An 18,575-nucleotide genomic window follows, 5' to 3' on the forward strand; every position below is an offset into this window, starting at 1 on the left:
GGTGGCTGCAGGTTAATTGGTGCACCTGCAGTCAATTAAGGCCCTGTTAGGAATCTAATAAACCCCCCTGCATCAGGCAAATAGAGGAGGAGGAGGAAGGAGAAAGTACTGGAGCTTGGAGGTGTGTTGAGGGATTTGGAAGACCTGAGAATTGAAGTAAGGGAGACCCTGCCCAGCAGGACAGGGAGACTCCCTTTCCCTCAGCATCTAAGAACCGAGGGTAACCCCACCGAAGGGGGATGATGGTAAGAAACCCACAGGGATTGAGAGAGAGGCTGGGATTCAGAGCAAGGAGCAAACCCAGACCCTTCCCCCGCTTCCCTCCTCTACCACCTTCCCGGGCTAGCAGCAGGACCCTCGGCACCCAAGAGCAGGGGCAAAGGGTGGCATCTTAGCTCCCCACCAAGAAAAGGGTGGGACTCACCAGACTAAAATTGGCCATCTTGCCACACCCATCTCTAAAATGTGGATAATGAGGTTTACCGACCTTTGTAAAGTACATTGATATCTATGGATTAAGAGTGCTGTGTAGGTCCTATAGTTATATTATTGCAAAGAATATGCTCATGTTTGGAACTCTTAATACATTTGTTACTAGTCAGTGGGAAACGGCATATAGTATTTTTCCTGAGTCCCCCACAGATTAATCCCAAAAGAAAGTCAGCAATTTTCATTTATCCCTTGAAAAATCTACACAGGCCTTTCAAAGCAAGCTACCAAGGAATAAATGGGAAACCACACAGTGATAAATGAACCCTTCTGGGCAGGCATGACAACTGCCTCTGCCCTCGGGCCCTCTCTTATAATTGTTTCCCTGGCTCATTGAAAATTTGCATCCAGGCTGGCCTCAATTCTGTTTCCAGTTACTGCAAAATAAAAGTCAAATAAGAAGCCACAAACCCTTTTGTCCACAGGAAAAAAGCATTAATGGGATCTCCACTCCTTTTAACATTCTGAGAAAGTGTTTGTAAAGTAAACTGCTGATGGACCCAAGTTTAGTGTTCAAAAATCACCACTATATAATGTGTATTGGTACAATTTCCATACCCAGATGTGGCCCTCGGGCCACAAAGTTTGCCCACCCCTGATTTAAGCATATAGCAAACCTCCCATGTGACCACATTTGAAGGTCAAAACCTCACTTACATTCCATGGGCCATTGCTAGATGTATCTGAATTCACACCCACAAATTGGGTCAATTTGTTCTGGAGGCCAGTTTTCTACCACGCTAGGATTCAGCTCCATCATAAGAGGTCACTCAGTTCTATGTACCCTTAACCCTATCCCTCCCCCCCAGTATCCTGCAGTAAGATTACTGTAAACTTCAGTCTTTTATTGCTATAGAATACAAGTATTGTGGCTGTAATTCTGTTTAAGGACTGGGCAGGATATGCCAGGACAAGGAGGCTCCTTACTCCTCCTCCCACCACCACTGTGCAGTCATATAAGAGACTCCTAGAACCTAATCCTCAGTGATCTTCAGCACTTAACTATCTATCCCTCTGTTTACCATCTGTAAACTGAGGATGAAAACCACTGTGCCTTCCAGAAGTGTTGTGAGGCTTATCTAACATTTGTAAATAGTTTTGAGATTGTCTGGTGAAAGACATGTATGATATACAAGTGTAAAATATCTTCATTCTAAGATTTGACACTAATACAAATTTCCAGCAAACGTGATATTTTACCAATAGCAGAATGACCCTTGAAAGCCCTGTAACCTGCTGTGATAAAGTTCCTGTTGTTTCTAAGCCTTGTTATTCCTGAGTACATTTACTCATTTTGAATTCTTAATATTATATTTCAGTGATTGGAATGCTGTAGAACTCCTCATTTCTCATCATCACACAGTCAGCTTTGCATTGCTGCTTTTTGAGGTGAGTTAGAAAATAAGAGATTCTGTTTTAATATCAGTTTTTTATTTTATTGCAACTAATCTTTTTTGCACTGAGGGTAATTGAATTTGTCGGTGACCTAGTTCCAGTTATAGAAAAATAGGTTACTCGCTATCCCTGGCTTTTTGTTTCTTGACCTTAAAATTGTTTCAGTAATTAGACTTTTGAAAATAATTTTTATAGATATTAACAACAATTGCTCCTTAGTTTCATTGCGTTTCTTATTAAAAAAAAATATTTCCATGTAGCTTTGGTAATTCCTTTTTTAGAATCCATAATTCAGAGATAGGGGAATTATTATAACCAGTTGAAAACAGGGTTATAGTCTAGAGTTTAATGGTTGTTGTTTCGCTTTCTGTCAGGATCCCAACAAAGGTAGTGAGGGCAAAGGGTCAGAGCAGAGGCAAACCTGAGCTGGGAGTACCAGAGGAATTCATATTTTAATTTGTTCTTCTCTATTACCCTACGTCAGCATTGTAGCCTTCTCCCTCTCGTCCAATATCTGGGTTTGGATTATTTTACCTTCCTACATTTTTAATCTTTCTAGAGCCCTTTGTATTTATTATTTCTGTGTTCTTGATGGCATTTGCACCTCCTCTCACATTGCGTGCTTTTCTATAAAATAGTTTCCCCCCCGACACCCTGAATATCTGCAAACAGGGCATGGAGTATCATGGGGAACATTGTCAATTTTTGATCATTTAAAATGTCCATCACAGATTTGTATCTTGTTTTCAATACCTATAATGCAGTTGAGGAACCTGGCTGCTGACATGACTTATTCATGAGTTAATTTTATTGTTGTATAATTATTAATTATTGTATTTTGATTGTGGCACCTTAGAGACTAACAAATTCATTTGAGCATAAGCTTTCGTGAGCTACAGCTCACTTCATCGGATGCATTCAGTGGAACCAGAGTGATCACTTAAGGTGAGCTATTACTAGCAGGAGAGCGGGGTGAGGGGGCGGAGGGAGACCTTTTGTAGGGATAATCAAGGTGGGCCATTTCCAGCAGTTGACAAGAACGTCTGAGCAACAGTCGGGGGTGGGGGGATAAACATGGGGAAATAGTTTTACTTTGTGTAATGACCCATCCACTCCCAGTCTCTATTCAAGCCTAAGTTAATTGTATCCAGTTTACAAATTAATTCCAATTCAGCAGTCTCTTGTTGGAGTCTGTTTTTGAAGTATTGCCACTTTTAGGTCTGTAACTGAGTGACCAGAGAGATTGAAGTGTTATAATTCTTGACATCTGATTTGTGTCAATTTATTCTTTTATGTAGAGACTGTCCAGTGTGACCAATGTACATGGCAGAGGGGCATTGCTGGCACATTTGTTAATCTCTAAGGTGCCACACGTATTCCTTTTCTTTTTGTGAATACAGATTAACACGGCTGCTACTCTGAAACCTGTATTTTGATTCATTTTATATAGTTTTGTTGAGTCCCTTTGAATGATGATGGATACCAACTTTGAAAGCCAGCACCCATTTCCAGAAAGATCAATTAAAATAACATTGTGCCCTTAGCACAGATCATAAAATGGAGCAGGTATTTAGTTTTTCCCCTCCCCATACAAAAAGGTTGACCTCTGCACAGTAAGTTGTTTCAAGACTACTTCAAAAATAGATCTTTTCACTGAATTTTTCCTTTTCTGGACTTCTCCTACCCTCTCCCCAGTTACAGCTGGGGGGGGAAAAAAAGTCAACAACTCTTTGCAATCTGGAACCTAAAGACAGAAAATCATCCTAACTAGGTCACAAAACATATTCACAGTCTACAGGCCAGTGTCAGCAATACAAAATAGTAAGCTATCAAAATACAAAGGCCAAACAACTCCACAATGCCATCTAGTGGCTTCTCTGTGGCAAAGAGAAGTTGTTTTTCTTTCTCAGAGGATATGGACAATGTTTGCAGAAATTATCAGCTATATTAAAATCTCAAGGAAGATTAAATGTCCTGGATGTAACTACAGACAGTAGTAATGAACATTGGGCTACAACTGAAATAGAATTTGGGTGGGAAAAAGAGTAGTAAGTGCAATATTTTTCTTTGATTTCTAAATTTGTTTTACAGTACATAGAGAGACAGGCTAGAACGCAAGTAGCCATGAGCTAGAAGGATATATGTGCCCATCAAGAGGTTCTCATAACTTCATGGAAGTATAGGTTCCAATCCTCCAAGGTGAGCAGTATTGAGCAAGCTCATCTCTAACTGACTCAGCTGACCTCCTTGGCTAGTGTGGTAAAAGCTCCCCCCCTTCCTGTTTGTCTATTTTAATCCTCCTCTCTCTCTTTCACACAGTCTGAGAATCCCAGAGGAGCAGTTAGTGAATTCAGCATAAACTGTAGCCAGAATCACACACAACCACAGATAGGCCATTGGCAGCAACTCTGTGATTTGGATGTGTGTGGTGCAGAGACTGGAAAAATGGGTGGTTTGAAAGGGTGATGTAATCAGAGCCGTCCTTAGGATTTATGGGGCCCTACACAGTATTATTAAACTGATGCCCCTATGCCCAATGGCAGCTTGGGCGCTCATGTGTATTTTAGATGGGGGGGGGGTCTTTTAAAAGATTTATTTAGAAAACCATATGTCTGAAGATCCAAGCATTTAAGGCTAAAGATGAATACTCAGATTGTGCATCTAAAAATCGATGCAAGGATTTTTTTAGCGATGTGATTTTTATAATCTTCAGCAACACACTAATTAAATATTTTTAAAGTAAATTTTAACTTAAGGTCCTGTAGACTAACATGTTTATGAGTAAATATTACAGTCATGCACAACTGTTTTCGTCAGTAAATTCAGAAACTGACAGTCTATACCTGGGGGTTGGCAAATTCCCTGTTAAATGGCTTCATCACCACTTGAATGGCTCTTTAACAGTTTCAGTGTTGTGCTAAAAGAAAAGGAGTACTTGTGGCACCTTAGAGACTAACAAATTTATTTGAACATAAGCTTTCGTGAGCTACAGCTCACTTCATCGGAGTGTTGTGCTAATAGGTCTGGCAAGCTGGAAGGCTTTTTCACTTTTAAGTACTAGATCCCCTTCAGAGGAAGACTCACCAGGCTGCAGCAGCCAGCTGTGGTATAAGCCTGCGGGAAGTGTCAGAACAGGGATAGGAAGAGGCGGGAGGGTAGACACTAAGACCCAGGGGTGCCCCAAATTTTCGGGTACCTTATGCAGCCGCATATGCTGTGTATGCCTAAGGACGGCCCTGGGTGTAGTTTACTGTCATGGTTGGAGGACACATCACAATTTGGTCCAATGAAAAATGCCAAGAGGTCAGAGAAGGGCAATGTAGGGAAATACTCATGGTTATTTCCACTGTTTGTTCATTATTATTATTTATACTGTGGTAGTGTCTTGGGGCAGCAACCAAGCATATGGTTCCATTGTCCTAGGCACTGTACGAACACACAGTGGGAGACAGAGGTGAAGTAGTCACGCAGCAAGTCAATGACAGAGCTCGGAAGAGAACCTGAGTCCCTTAACTCCTAGTGCAGTGTGCTGTCCGTTAGATTTTCAATTTTTATTTTGTTTAACACTTTCCATTTTTTCTCTGAAAAACTTAAGAGGGTCACACATTTGGTAGCTTCTCTAGGCTGAGTGTATTACACACATCAGGAGCTACTTGCATTCTTTCATGCATTTCTCCCACAAGCCCCTGTGTGCCACCCTCCCATCCCCCTCTATTTCAGAGACACATAAAAAGTGTGTTAGGGCATGTCTTCACTAGCAATGTTAAAGCGCTACTGCAAGTCTAAGCCTAATACAGTAGGAACCTAAATGCAGGTAAATCTCACCCTCAGAGATGTTCCAATATGCTTCTTTTCACAGCCTAGAATCCTTCCTAGTCTGGGTCCAGCAATCAGTCACACCGCCGTAGTTACTGTCCTTTGTTCCAGTTTCTTTCAGGCATCTCTTTGGGGTGGAGAGGTTATCTTTTCAGCCAACTGAAGACAAAATGGAGGGTTTCCAGGGCCTCTTATATTCTCCCTCTTGTGGGTGGAAACCCCTTTGTTCTCCTGCGCAAAATCACAACAAGAAGATGGAGTCTGTAGCCACTTGGGTAAGCCACATGTCTATGGATGATTTAGCTTTTTGCAGGCCAATGCCATTGTTTACATGTTAGTTTAAACATTCGCAGGAAAGCTCAGATGTGGATCGGCATCTCCCAAAGTCCATTGTCAGTTAAGGGTTTCTTGATTGGGCACTCACTGAGAATAGTCCTTTCTCAAGAAGCTGACCAAATGCTTCACTGAGGCTACTTAGAATCAAAGAAGTACATATCCAATACTGATAACTTCAAATACAAAAATGATACAGACAGCACAATCATAACCAGCAAACTACAACCTTTCCACAGACACCCCACTTGGCCTCCTCTGTACAATACCTGGTGCAACCATAAGACCCTGGTTGCAACAATGATCTATACAGTGACAGTTCCTGTCAATAACATCACAGGCAGTTTGCCTCGCATGCCTTGTGGTAGGAGTTCTGCAGCTCCTTCACTTTTACCCTACATTGCCATGTGTCCGGTCATGGCCTCTTTTTGTCATGCATCGTGAAATCTGTCCGTAGGTATCGTAATTCCTACAATTGGAGCGAAGCTGGGAGTGCACAGCTTCCTCTCCCCAAATGCCAACAAGGTCCAGCATCTCGGCATTGCTCCAAGCGGGGGATCGCCCCTGGTGTGTGGAGCAGGCATGGTCATCTGGAAAGATGTGCTGAGACCACTGCATGCATCACCAATCAAACAGGAAGGGGACTTTCACATTTCCAAAGGAATGTATGGGGTGGGAATGACAGTTGGTACATGAGGGCAGGGCAGTAGAGTTCAAACCAATGACCAGAGAGGCGAGAACAGGCACTGTGGGACACCTTCCGGAGGCCAATCATGGCGCTGTAATCGCCACGGTCTCTACACTGGCACCACAGCACTATAGCCCAGGCACAGAAAGCTGGTAATGTTAAAGCGCTGCTGTAAGTCTAAGCCTAATACACCTCCTGTTGGGGTGTGTTTTTTTTTTTTAAGAGCGCTACAACTGCGCAGTTTCTGCATACAAAGTGGCTTGGCAGTGTGTACACCTCAGGAGTTACAACGCAGAAAGCTGCTTTACTGCGCAGAAACTTATCAGTGTAGACAGGGCTGCAGTTCCCATTTTGAACATTATTTTTGCCACTACAATGACTAACGACTTTATTTTTTTTATTGAAAGTTTAAATGATACAGCACAAGATGGTAGTCTCCATGAAATGGTGCAAGCTGCTCTAATTCAATCCCTTTGTATATAACTGTTAGAATTTGGTTTCTTCTGTACTGTACCTTTACCTTTCCAGAAGTCTGCTTGTCTTCAAAAGCAGCCTACATTTGAGAAAGCGTTGATGCAACATGTTACAGAGCAGACATATAGCATGAGCTCTTAAGAAGACTTGATTTTTGCTTTGTTGCTTCCCTTAACCTGAACTAAAAGTCATAGGGTTTTGTGTACAGAAAAACATAATACAGTCCACTAGAAGGAGCTCAAAGACGAAGGAGACATAACCCTTCATCCAGTCTTCTTTTTTTTTTTTTTTTTTTTTTTTTTACGGGTTTAAACAAGTCTTTCTCTTTGAGTCACTCACCACCTTTACTGACTGTGCAGACTTTAGTCATTTGTTTCGTGCAATCAGCTATTTGTGACAAGCAATTAATTAGTTCAACTTTACATTATTTTTGTGCAAGTCAAGCAGACTTTGATAGGTGAAAAGTAAGATGACACTGCTTACTGAAGTAAAATCTTAATATACTGAGATTGAGTCCCTTCACGCTGCTCTAAAAGAGCCTTCCTTAAAATGAATGGAAACTGCTCCTATATAGCGGAGTCTCCCTGACATACGGCTGGTGGTGTAGAACTCTACAAAGGCCTGGTTGTGTGCGTGTGTGCGTGTTGGGGGTGGAGGGAAGGGTCAGGGATGTGACCAAAATGCACTGCATTACAACTATTTCCTGCTTCACAGGACCTCAGATCTCTTCCTATTTCTGGTAATTGAGACACTGGTCCTGCATGGTGCTGAGCAACACTGGCCTATAAAATGTGAAATCAGATAGAAATGTGGAAGACAGACCAGCTCTACATAACATGTGTGTTTTATTTGGGTTCTCCATGGGAAAATGTATGTGCACTAATGACCAAATCCTGAGCTCAGTCTTGTACATCCTCATCTGCTATATCGATGAGAGTTTTTCCTGTGTAAGGCACGAGTCTGAAGGCTAGATCACTTCCTCAGAATTACACAAGAAAAAATTCTCAGAGTCCCTGGAACCTCTCTGTCTCAGGGCTTGTTGACACTTGCAGATGTAGAGTGCTTTGGGTTAAACCAGTCTTTGGAGAGCGCAGTAGGGAAAGTGCTGCAGTCTGTCCACACTGACAGCTGCAAGCGCACTGGCATGGGCACATTTGCGGCATTTGCAGCTGTATTGGGAGAGGTGCATTATGGGCCACTATCCCAGTGTTCAAGTGGCTGCAACATGCTTTTCAAATGCGGGGGGGTGGAGTGAAGTGTGACGGGGTGTGTTGTGTGTATGTGGGGGGAGAGAGAGTGGGTTTTGGGGGTGCTGAGAGTGTCAGCACGCTGTCTTGTAAATTCAGACCTCCCTGCCCCCTCACCTCTCTCACTCACTCACTCAAAGCAAACAATAAATACTTGCGATTTCTCAGACCAGATAAGCAGCTGTTGTCCGAAACGGAGCTTTGAAAGGGCACTTCTGCATTCCTGCAGCTGATTTCACAACAATGACAAGAGAGGCCACTTGGCTTAACGGGATTATGGGACGTTTCCAGAGGTCAATCGGAGCGCAGTAATGTAACTTCTCGTTCGCACTGACACTGAGGCATCTCAGCCAATACGCAACAGACATTATTCCTCTCGCCGAGGTGGAGTACCAGGAATGCTCTAGCCAGGTAGTCAGAGCGGTCTATGTGCCTTGCCAGTGTGGACGGGGAGTAAGGTAGAGCGCTCTGGGTGGCTTTATTGAGGTATAACGTGCAAGTGTAGCCAAGCCCTGAGAGGAGGGGGTTGGGACTTGTGGATTTTGGAGACCACACCCCATTCCAACTCCACAGATCCTGACTATCCTTTAGAATCCTTTTTGTGAAGAGATAGGAGCCATCTTGCAGGGTTGCTGCTGCCCCCCTGACTCCCTCTCTACTGGCAGAGCACAGCTCATAGGTTTGTCTTGTAGCTGCGTGGTAGTAGCGATGTAGGAGATCTAGAAGAAGATAATTACTCCTGAGGGAATTCTGTGCCATTACGCGCACACAAAATTAATGTCCAGTGCAGAATTTTTTTTCCCCACAGAAAATATATTCTGCCCTAGAAGTGCTGCAGTTCCACCTTTCACCCACCAGAGACAGCTATGGCACCAGAACAGGCAGCAGCTGGCTGCATTTGTCACAGCATCTTGTCCATGGAGCCAGGTTAGGACAGACAAGTGTGGGGTATGCAGGGCTACTGGGGGGTCACAGATTGGGGTTCAAAGATGGGCTAGTGGGGGGACAGACTGCAGGGGACATGAGCTCAGGAACTAGTGGGGTGACATCATTGAGCCAGGGGCTGAATGGGAGGGATGCTGCAGGGCACATGGGGATGCGGGAGGAGGACTGCAGGGCCACATGGGGATGGGAGGGACAGGGACAGGAGCAGATGTGTCTGATTGATTGGGAGAGGCTTGGGGTCAGCCAGGGTTTGCATGGGGGAGGCTCTCCAACTCCCCAACAATCCCTCCTCTCCCGATCCCGAAAAAACTTGTTCAGTGCTTCTCCCACCACACCCAACAACCTTCGAGGTTCACTCCCAAGCACTTTCCCTCTTCCGCAGCTCCTCCATTACCCCTGACTCCCCCAAGCCTTTGCACTGATTCTGAGAGGTGAAGGAAATACATTTCTGTATTGTAGTTTAAATGAATTACTCAATGTTCTGTATTAATATGCCTAGTAAGGAATCTATTTGTCAAAAAAAATTACTTGAATCTTTTTTTTTTGTCTGTATTGTTAGACATATTTGCTGACAGGTATTTTGAAATAAATTACCAAAATAATTGAAACTGGCATGATTATATTATTTTGACAAATAAAATATGCAGAATCGTGCAGAATTTTAAAATATTGTGCGCAGACTTTTTAATTTTTTGATGTAGAATTCCTCCTGGAGTAGACAATGCAGCTTCAGGGTATATTACCAATCACCCAGATTTCTGTATTGTAATCCCTAGAGTCTGCAGGAGATGGTGCCACAGAGAGCAGTACCTCTCCAGTCTCTCCCACCACACATACTCTCACACACGGCCTCTGCAGAGGTCTGTCCAAGTAGATCTCCTGTGCAAGGGCATCTGTATGAAGCAAATGAATGTTTTCTCCTGTCTTTCTACACTGGCAGAGGGAGGACCATGTGAATATGGGTGAAGTGCTCCTTCTATAGCACCATATATTCTTCCACAGTCCCATGCAATTGCACCTCCATAGGAATTCCCCTCAGAAAGAGCTACTACAATTTATGGGGAGGGGCTGGATCAAGTGAAGTTGTTTATAGTAGGGGAAAAGGTCTGGATAATTTTATGACCAAAAATCATAATAAAGATTAAAGATGGAAAATAACAGTCCAGTCCACCCCCTGCTATTGCAGCACTGTTCCCTAGCATACATTTTCTCCAGTCTAGTTTTAAATGTCCACCCCATCACTCAGGAGACTATTCAACAGCTGAATTCATCTTGTTATCAAACTTACCAATTAAGTTTTTCCTATTTTGCTCCATTTCTCTCAGGAATACCCCTTTGTGACAACCTAAATAATTCCACCACCAAATACTTGTAATGTTGTCCTAGTTGCCTGCAGTTATGTCTTAGCCAAGTTATACATATATAGTGCTTTTGATCTTTCCTCATGAAACAATCTCTCCGGCTCCCTAATAACTCTTGCTGCTCTTCTCTAAACTTCCTTCAGTTTGTTAATATATTTATCAGAATGAGGTATCCAGAAAAGAATGCAGTATTCTACGTGCGACTGACCTTAGAACTTTTGAGAGTGACACTTTTACCTCCTTCTCTGTAACTTGATGCCACTATACAAAGATGGAAATACCTTTTACATGTCAGGCTGCAATATTAATCCATGTCTGATTTGCTGTACACTATCACCTCAATTTCTTTCAGCATTACTGCTCCCCAGACTTCATCCTCCCACTGGATGTATGTATTTCAAATTCCTTTTCCACAGATGTATTTGCTTGCATTTTAAAAAATGTTAATCTCATTTGGTCATTTCTCTAGGTCTCTTTGAATTACTCCTCTCACCTGATACATGTTTGCAATTCTCAATTTACTGCAATTTATGAATGTCATGAATGAGGTATTTATTCTCTCACTGAAAATGTTAAATAGGATCAGACTTAACAGTGATTTCTGTGGTACCCAATGAGAACTATATATAGTACTTTACAATGGGGTCACTGTAGTGACTGGCTCTCCCTCGTAAGCCTGGTTTTGACTCTTCCTTCCAACTTCATGGGCTGTGGTCCTGCGAAGCGCGAAGTATGAGCAGAAACCCACAGCGACATTTGTTTTGCTTTCGCGGGTGCTGTGTGCTGTTTATAGGCACCCTGCATGGGGTCCATGTCTGCTGTGGGTGTGGTGGGCAGGCTCGATGCCAACGTTCTTGTTGGCACCAGAGTGGAACGCGCTGTTGGTACCAGGTCTATCTTCAGTGCTGATGGGACTGATGGTGAGGAGAGCTTCTCATTGTGGGAAGTCGGGTCTCTGCTTTTGTGCCCCGCATGAGCTGCGGCTGATGTGCTGGGGCGATTGGAGGTGCCCGCTTTTAGTGCTGCCAGCACCCAGGGTAAAAGATCTCACAGGAGACCTTTTACCCTTTTGAAAGTCTCTGTGTGGAGACATTGGGGCTTCCTGCCTCATCGCTTGAGAGGGTGAAGCCGCGCTTCCAAACCGTTTTGACCTATCAGGGGAGTGTGAGGGAGAGGGTTTACTTGTGCCCTTCTCCATAGGCAGCTGCACAGATTTCTCCAACAGGAGCGTTTTTAGCTGCAAGTCCCTGTCACGATGAGCCCTGGTTTTCAGGCTGGTACAATGAAGAAACTTGGCAGGCACTTGCCGAGGCACTTCACACATCGTGAGTCTCCGTCAGACCATGGCATGGGCTCCTTACAAGAGTCTCATTTCTTAAAGCCCCACAATACTACGACAGCTCTTCTCCCACTGGGGCACCCCATTGATAGATCTGTTTGCCACAACTTAGAACTGCAAATGCCATCTATTTTGCTCCAGAGCGGGTCTCAGGACCGCATCCCTAGGGGATGTGTTCCTCATTCTGTGGAACAAATCCCTCATGTATGCTTTTCTGCCGATCCCACTAATATACAGTGTTCTACGCAAGTTCAGAGAGGACAAGGCCAGGGTCATACTTATTGCCCCAGCTTGGCCCAGACAGACATGGTATCCTTATTTGCTGCGCATGTCCATCCATCCTCCAAGGACTCTCCACAACAGGCCAGTTCTGTTCTCCCAGGACAACAGTCAGCTTCTCCACCTGCAGCTCCAGAAACTCCATTTGATGGTGTAGTTCCTTCATGGTTTCAAACCCAGGAATTAGCCTGTTCGGAGCAGGTCCAGTACGACGTCCTGCACAGTAGAAGAGACTCCACTCATAAGACTTACCTACAAAAGTGGAAATGGTTCTCCACAGATACTTGACACCCCAGGCCGTGACCCTCCCTGACATCTTAGACTACCTTTTAAAACTAAAACAGGATGGGCTCTCACTCAGTTCTATCAGAGTACACCTCGCAGTTCTCACCACCTTCCATGATCCACTGGATGGATATTCACTTTTTGCCCACACCACCATAAAATGCTTCCTCATTGGCCTGCAAAATCTCTACCCTGAGATTCATCCACCAGCAGCCCCCTGGAATCTCAACCTAGTTCTCCGAGGTCTTATGAAACCTCCCTGCGAGCCCCTGGCTACCTCATCCATGCTCCACATGTCTATGAAAGTAGCTTTTTTGGTTGCCATAACGTCAGTGAGGAGGGTCAGTGAAATAAGCACCCTGATGACCTACCCTTCCTGCAAGATTTTCTCTAAAGACAAGGTTACAATGCAACCCCACCCCAAATTCCTCCCCAAGGTGTTGTCTACCTTCCAGCTTAACCAGCCAATACACTTACCTGTATTCTATTCCAAACCTCATAAAACCCCACAGGAAATGGCATTACATATCCTCAACATCAGATGGGCAATTGCATTTTATCTAGACAGAACTAAGCCATTTTGTAAATCCCCATGGCTATTTGTCTCCACTGCTGAGAGATCAAAGGGTGCTGCTATCTCTAAGCAACGACTCGCCAAGTGGATCTCTGACTGCATCAGATCCTGCTACCAGACTCAGAATGCTCAACCACCCGAGGGCATCAGAACTCACTCTACTTGGGCGATGTCAACATCCATTGCATTCCTCCACAACATACCTATTACCAACATATGCAAGGCGGCCACGTGGACATCTGACCACACATTCGCCAAACATAATATCACACAGGATACCACAGCAGACACCACAGTAGGCCACAAAGCATTGTCTACCGTTATCACTACCGCAACTTCAAAATTCCACCAACCACAGTGGGTACTGCTTCACATTCACCTGGAGTGGAGCACCCACAGGGACAGCACTTGAAGAAGAAGAGAAGGTTACTCACCTGTGCAGTAACTGAGGTTCTTTGAGATGTGTGTCCCTGTGGGTGCTGGACTACTCACCCTCCTCCCCTCTACTTTAGAGTCCTAATCAGACAACTCTACAGTAGAGAAGGAACTGAGGGGGGTGCAGGACGCTCATGCTCTGGCAGATCCTAATGACGCCGTGAGACAGCAGCTGAGTGCGTGCGTCTTGGCCAGACACTGGTACTGAAGACAAGGGCGCCGGGACGCACTGTCACCTCGAGTGGAGCATCCACAGGGACATGCATCTCTAAGAACTTCAGTTACTGCAAGGTGAGTAACCTTCTCTTTTGTAAAGGAGACTTCAAAAAATTAGTGAGATTTTAGATATTTTATTATATATTAGTATTATTATTTACTGCAAAATCTGTTTTTTAAATGGAAAAGACAAACTATTTCATGAGAGAAAAGACAAAAGAAACAGAAGTGGGAAATCTAGTAATGTTGTTTTATTGTAAAACATTTACAGATATGCAGCCTCTCTTCTTTCTTATATACTGAACATCCATCAAATCTATTTGTTCAATCCCTGCACCTGGTTCACCTCTTACTCCTCACAAGGCTGCACTATAATTTGAAATGCAACGCTGATTTTTGTACTTATAGAAGATATAAGTCTTCTTCAAAATATAAATACAAGGTTATAAAAGAAACATCAAAATCCTTCATCTCCAGAAAGTGAGGCTTTAAAAACTAATTTAAGATGAAGCCAAACCGAGGAAGCCTCCCTTGCAGGCACGGACTTGGCACTGGATCTGTACTTATGTCTCAGCTCACCTCTTAATGAACAACTCTACAACTGACTGCTTTCCCATAGAATAATTTATTATAGTTGTGTTAGGCAACACTTAAGTAATGGAGAGTAAGTAACCTCTGCCCCAGTTAAGGCTGGAGCAAACCTTCTATTATAAGCATGGATTCTAGTTTCCTGTGATTAAACCCCTCTCTCTCCCCAAATTTTCCAATTAGAAACTCCCACAAAAATCAATGTTTCCCACAATTAAAATGAAATCTGACAGAGGGAGCCCCGCTGGCTGGGGCTGTTAGCTCAAATCCTTCCAGACTTTCTGTAAAAGTACAAATTCTGTGTTTTTTCTGTGGCAAATGGATTTCTAGGATCCTGATTATAAGATGGATTTTGACACCCCCCTTACATTTGCTAGGCAGAAACCTTTCTGCTTGAAATTTCACAGGCATGAATTTAATCCAGCATAAAGATTTTCTGGAGCACTTGAATGAAATTTCACAACGCTTTTTGAAACAGTGGGTTGTAAGAGGGTTCCAGACAGGTAAGTTTGCAGTATTATCAACTTCAAATGTTCTAAAAGCATGAATTAGCCTGCCAAAAATCATGAGATTTTACAAAACAATAAAATTTAAGTTTTTTATTTTTCTTTTTTTTTCACTTTTATGGGTTATGTTTTGTAGCTTTGCTTTGCAACCATGAAGGCAAGAAACTTTTTAAAATGCAAGCTGAGATTCTCATATAATCATTTAGTACTGGGAACTGGAGTTTGACATATATCAGATGTCGACTGAATTATGAAGCAAAATCATGGAAGGCAACAACATCAGTTGGTTCCAATTTAACAGGACAGCTTGGAGCCATAAGTGTGTAGAGGGTGCTTTAAAAAGTGAGGCAATTTCTCTCTCACTTTTTAGACATTTTTTTTAATTTATTTTTTTAAACTGCTTACCTCAACACACAGTTTGGCACAGAAACTTCACATTTGGTTTGATTGTCTTTGAGTACTGATGCCATTAATTAAATGTGTAGGTATTAGGGAGGAGAAATAATTAAATTATTAAAGGTAGTTTCAGAGTAGTTAGGGTACTGCAGTGTTTTGCACACCCCAATCAAGTTTGTGCACACTTTAGGTAACATATACCTGACTAATGTATACTTCCCAAAGAACATATTCACTGCATACATTGCCTGCCTGCCTACATGCTTCATGAGTTGCCAGCTACAATGCACACTTCATAATGTACCATATGGCTCATTGTGGATGTTATGAAATCTGTATATCGCTGATGCCCAATGTAGACTTTTATAAACTATGTATTGTCCTGTGGTGAACTTTCTAAACTCTGCCTGGGCGTGGCGGGCAGGGAATTAAAGTAGGGAAGAGGTAATATGGAAGTGAGAGAGTGAGGGAGCCAATGGGCTGGTTTGGTGTCCAGTGGGAGGAAGTGACCTTGGAGAGATGGGGAAGAGCAGGGTCTTGCGAACTGTGCTAGAACCCCTATGCATCTTGCAAATTCCATGCAGTCTTCTGTCACTAAACAGTTCTAAAACATTTATTCAAAATGTAAAGAAGCATGAGGCAAAAAAAAATTTTCCTATGGTTCAGGTTGGGAAAAAAAATCTAAGGAAAGACCATTTTAAGTCTCTCCAAAACAAAAAAACTGTTCAAAGTTTGGAAATTAAACTAAAATTCCAGTAAATAAATAAATGGGATGAGTACAGTTATGTTTATCTGAAGTCAGTCAACCAATAAATGTATCTTAGTGATGTGTTTCCAGAGGCTTTTTACTCTTTTTTTTTTTTTCTTCCCTAAGGGGAACTTTAATTTCAAATTTCTGAACTTACCATATTTTTTGTTTCTAGATAAAACTCCAACTGTTTCTTAATATTTTTTTCTGAAAAGAGCGAGGATTTCTTTCTTTCTTTTAACCTTAATTCCAGGAAGCCAAAGTTTTCCCCTTGGAATAATAACAATATTTTGCACATCTATAGTGCCTTCCATCCAAGGGTCCTAAAGTGCTTTACATGAATAATTCTTAGCATTCTTTAGCCTTTAGATGGTGAAAGCACTTAACAAATATAAATTAATACACACAACTCTCCCAAGAGGTGGGTATTATAATCCCCATTTTATAGATAAGGAAACGGAGCAGAAAGGTTGTCTTTTAGGATTGCCAACAATCCCTTGTAACAAGGTGTCCCTTATTTTTTCATTTTTGTACAACTAGATCAGGAGCTGCTGAGTGCTGAAAAAGCAGCAAGAAATACCTCTGGTGAATGTCAGTGAGCAGGCCCTCTCAGAGGTCCAGAGAGACCCGGGCCACTTCCAGCTTTTGAAGCCCCTAGCCATAATAAAAATAAAAACTGATGACACATGAAAACAAAATAAGGCACCAAAAAAAAGTGTGAGGCATAATTTGAATATTTTTTTATTTAACAAATGCTTTTCTAGCCTTTTTCTGCGCAAATGCAGTAATTATTGAGGAAAAATCTAGCTTTCGTGCAATGTCACAGTTGATATTGGGATATCAATATGGGATATATACCCATTCAAAGGCTCTTGTCCCATAGTTGAACAGTGATAGTTGCATCCGATGAAGTGAGCTGTAGCTCACAAAAGCTTATGCTCTAATAAATTTGTTAGTCTCTAAGGTGCCACAAGTACTCCTTTTCTTTTTGCGAACACGTTGAAGGTGCATTCACCTGAAGCCACTGATACAGGCAAACTGACAAAAATATGCAATGCAATTGTGATATTAGGAAACACCCCACAGAGTCCAAGTTTGAGTATTTCTTGAAGCAATTCCTTTGAGGTCCCTTTTGAGCTTGAGGCCCAGGCTAAATGGCTCTCCTGGGCCCCCCCTCTGATTGGCCCTATCGGTGAGTGCTGTGTATTATTAATATTATTAATTATGATGATTGGGTGGGGTGGTAAGAAAACAATTCCTTATTTCTGAACTATAATGTTGGCAACCCTATGTCTTACTCAAGAATCAGTGTTAGAGCTAGGATCATCATTTAACATTTGTATTGCCTAAAAGCCTAAAGCAGGCCTAAACATTGTTCTGGGCACTGTACAAACATAAATAACTGATCCTGCCCTAAACTGTTTACAGTTTAAAAGACAAGACGTAACAGTTGGATGAGACAAGTAAGTGGGGTAAGTTGAGGAAGATGCAATAAGAAATAATCATATGATGTGTGCAAATTGTAGCCAGACATAACAGAAGTCATTCAGGACTTCCCAACTTCCAAGCCCTTGTTCGCTCCAGTCCTCTAGCAACCCTGTGGCAGAGCAGGAAGTATACACCTCTGAAACCTATGTTAGAGAGCTTATTCCTTCACTCTCCCACTTCCCTGGTCCTTCTCGCATGAACAGAGAGCAACAATACCCGAAGTCCAATGGTGCAAACAATTTGATGTTTATTGGGGTGAAGTTCCAGCAAGCTTAAATCCAAGTTCCTTTTTCCTTATTTTTCGAATCCTAACTTACTTCCTGTTTGCTTCTAATTTTATATAGTAATATTCTTAGCTATACCTTAACCAATCATTCTACTGAAATTTACCTAACCAATCCGAACATATTGTAACATGATTAGCTAACCAATTATATCCCACCACCTTAATTAGCTATACCCAGCAAAATTAATTATACAGCAGACAGAAACAATCACAGAGACTATGCAAATAAACAATAGCAAAGTGGGAACTAGAATGATAAAACAATACAGAACTGAGGGTTTCACAACTACATTTATAAAGACATAAGGGTTTTCCAGCTGTGTCTATTGATAAGTGAGTTCTTACCAGACGGAAAACTATCAACCTAAATTTCCTTTTACATCTTCTAGGCTCTTCCCTTTCTCTGGAGGTGATAGATCGGATCACCTTCCTAACAGACCCATATTGACTAGTTTGGAATGTGAGGATGTGACTGTTCGCTTCCCAGCTTATGGCTCCCTCTGCTGCTTAGCCAAAGGCATTGGCCTAAGAAGAGGGCCTCAGACTGTCACGGTGAGAGAAGGCCCTTACACAGATTCTTTCTTGTATACCTCTCTTACTAATTAAATGAAAACATATACCTACATTCTTAGAGTATAGGCCTTTACAGACAGGCCTGAATATCTATATACTAACAACCTAATCTCC

The sequence above is a fragment of the Dermochelys coriacea genome, chromosome 3, assembly GCF_009764565.3.
Source record: "Dermochelys coriacea isolate rDerCor1 chromosome 3, rDerCor1.pri.v4, whole genome shotgun sequence".
Taxonomy (NCBI): Eukaryota; Metazoa; Chordata; order Testudines; family Dermochelyidae; genus Dermochelys; species Dermochelys coriacea.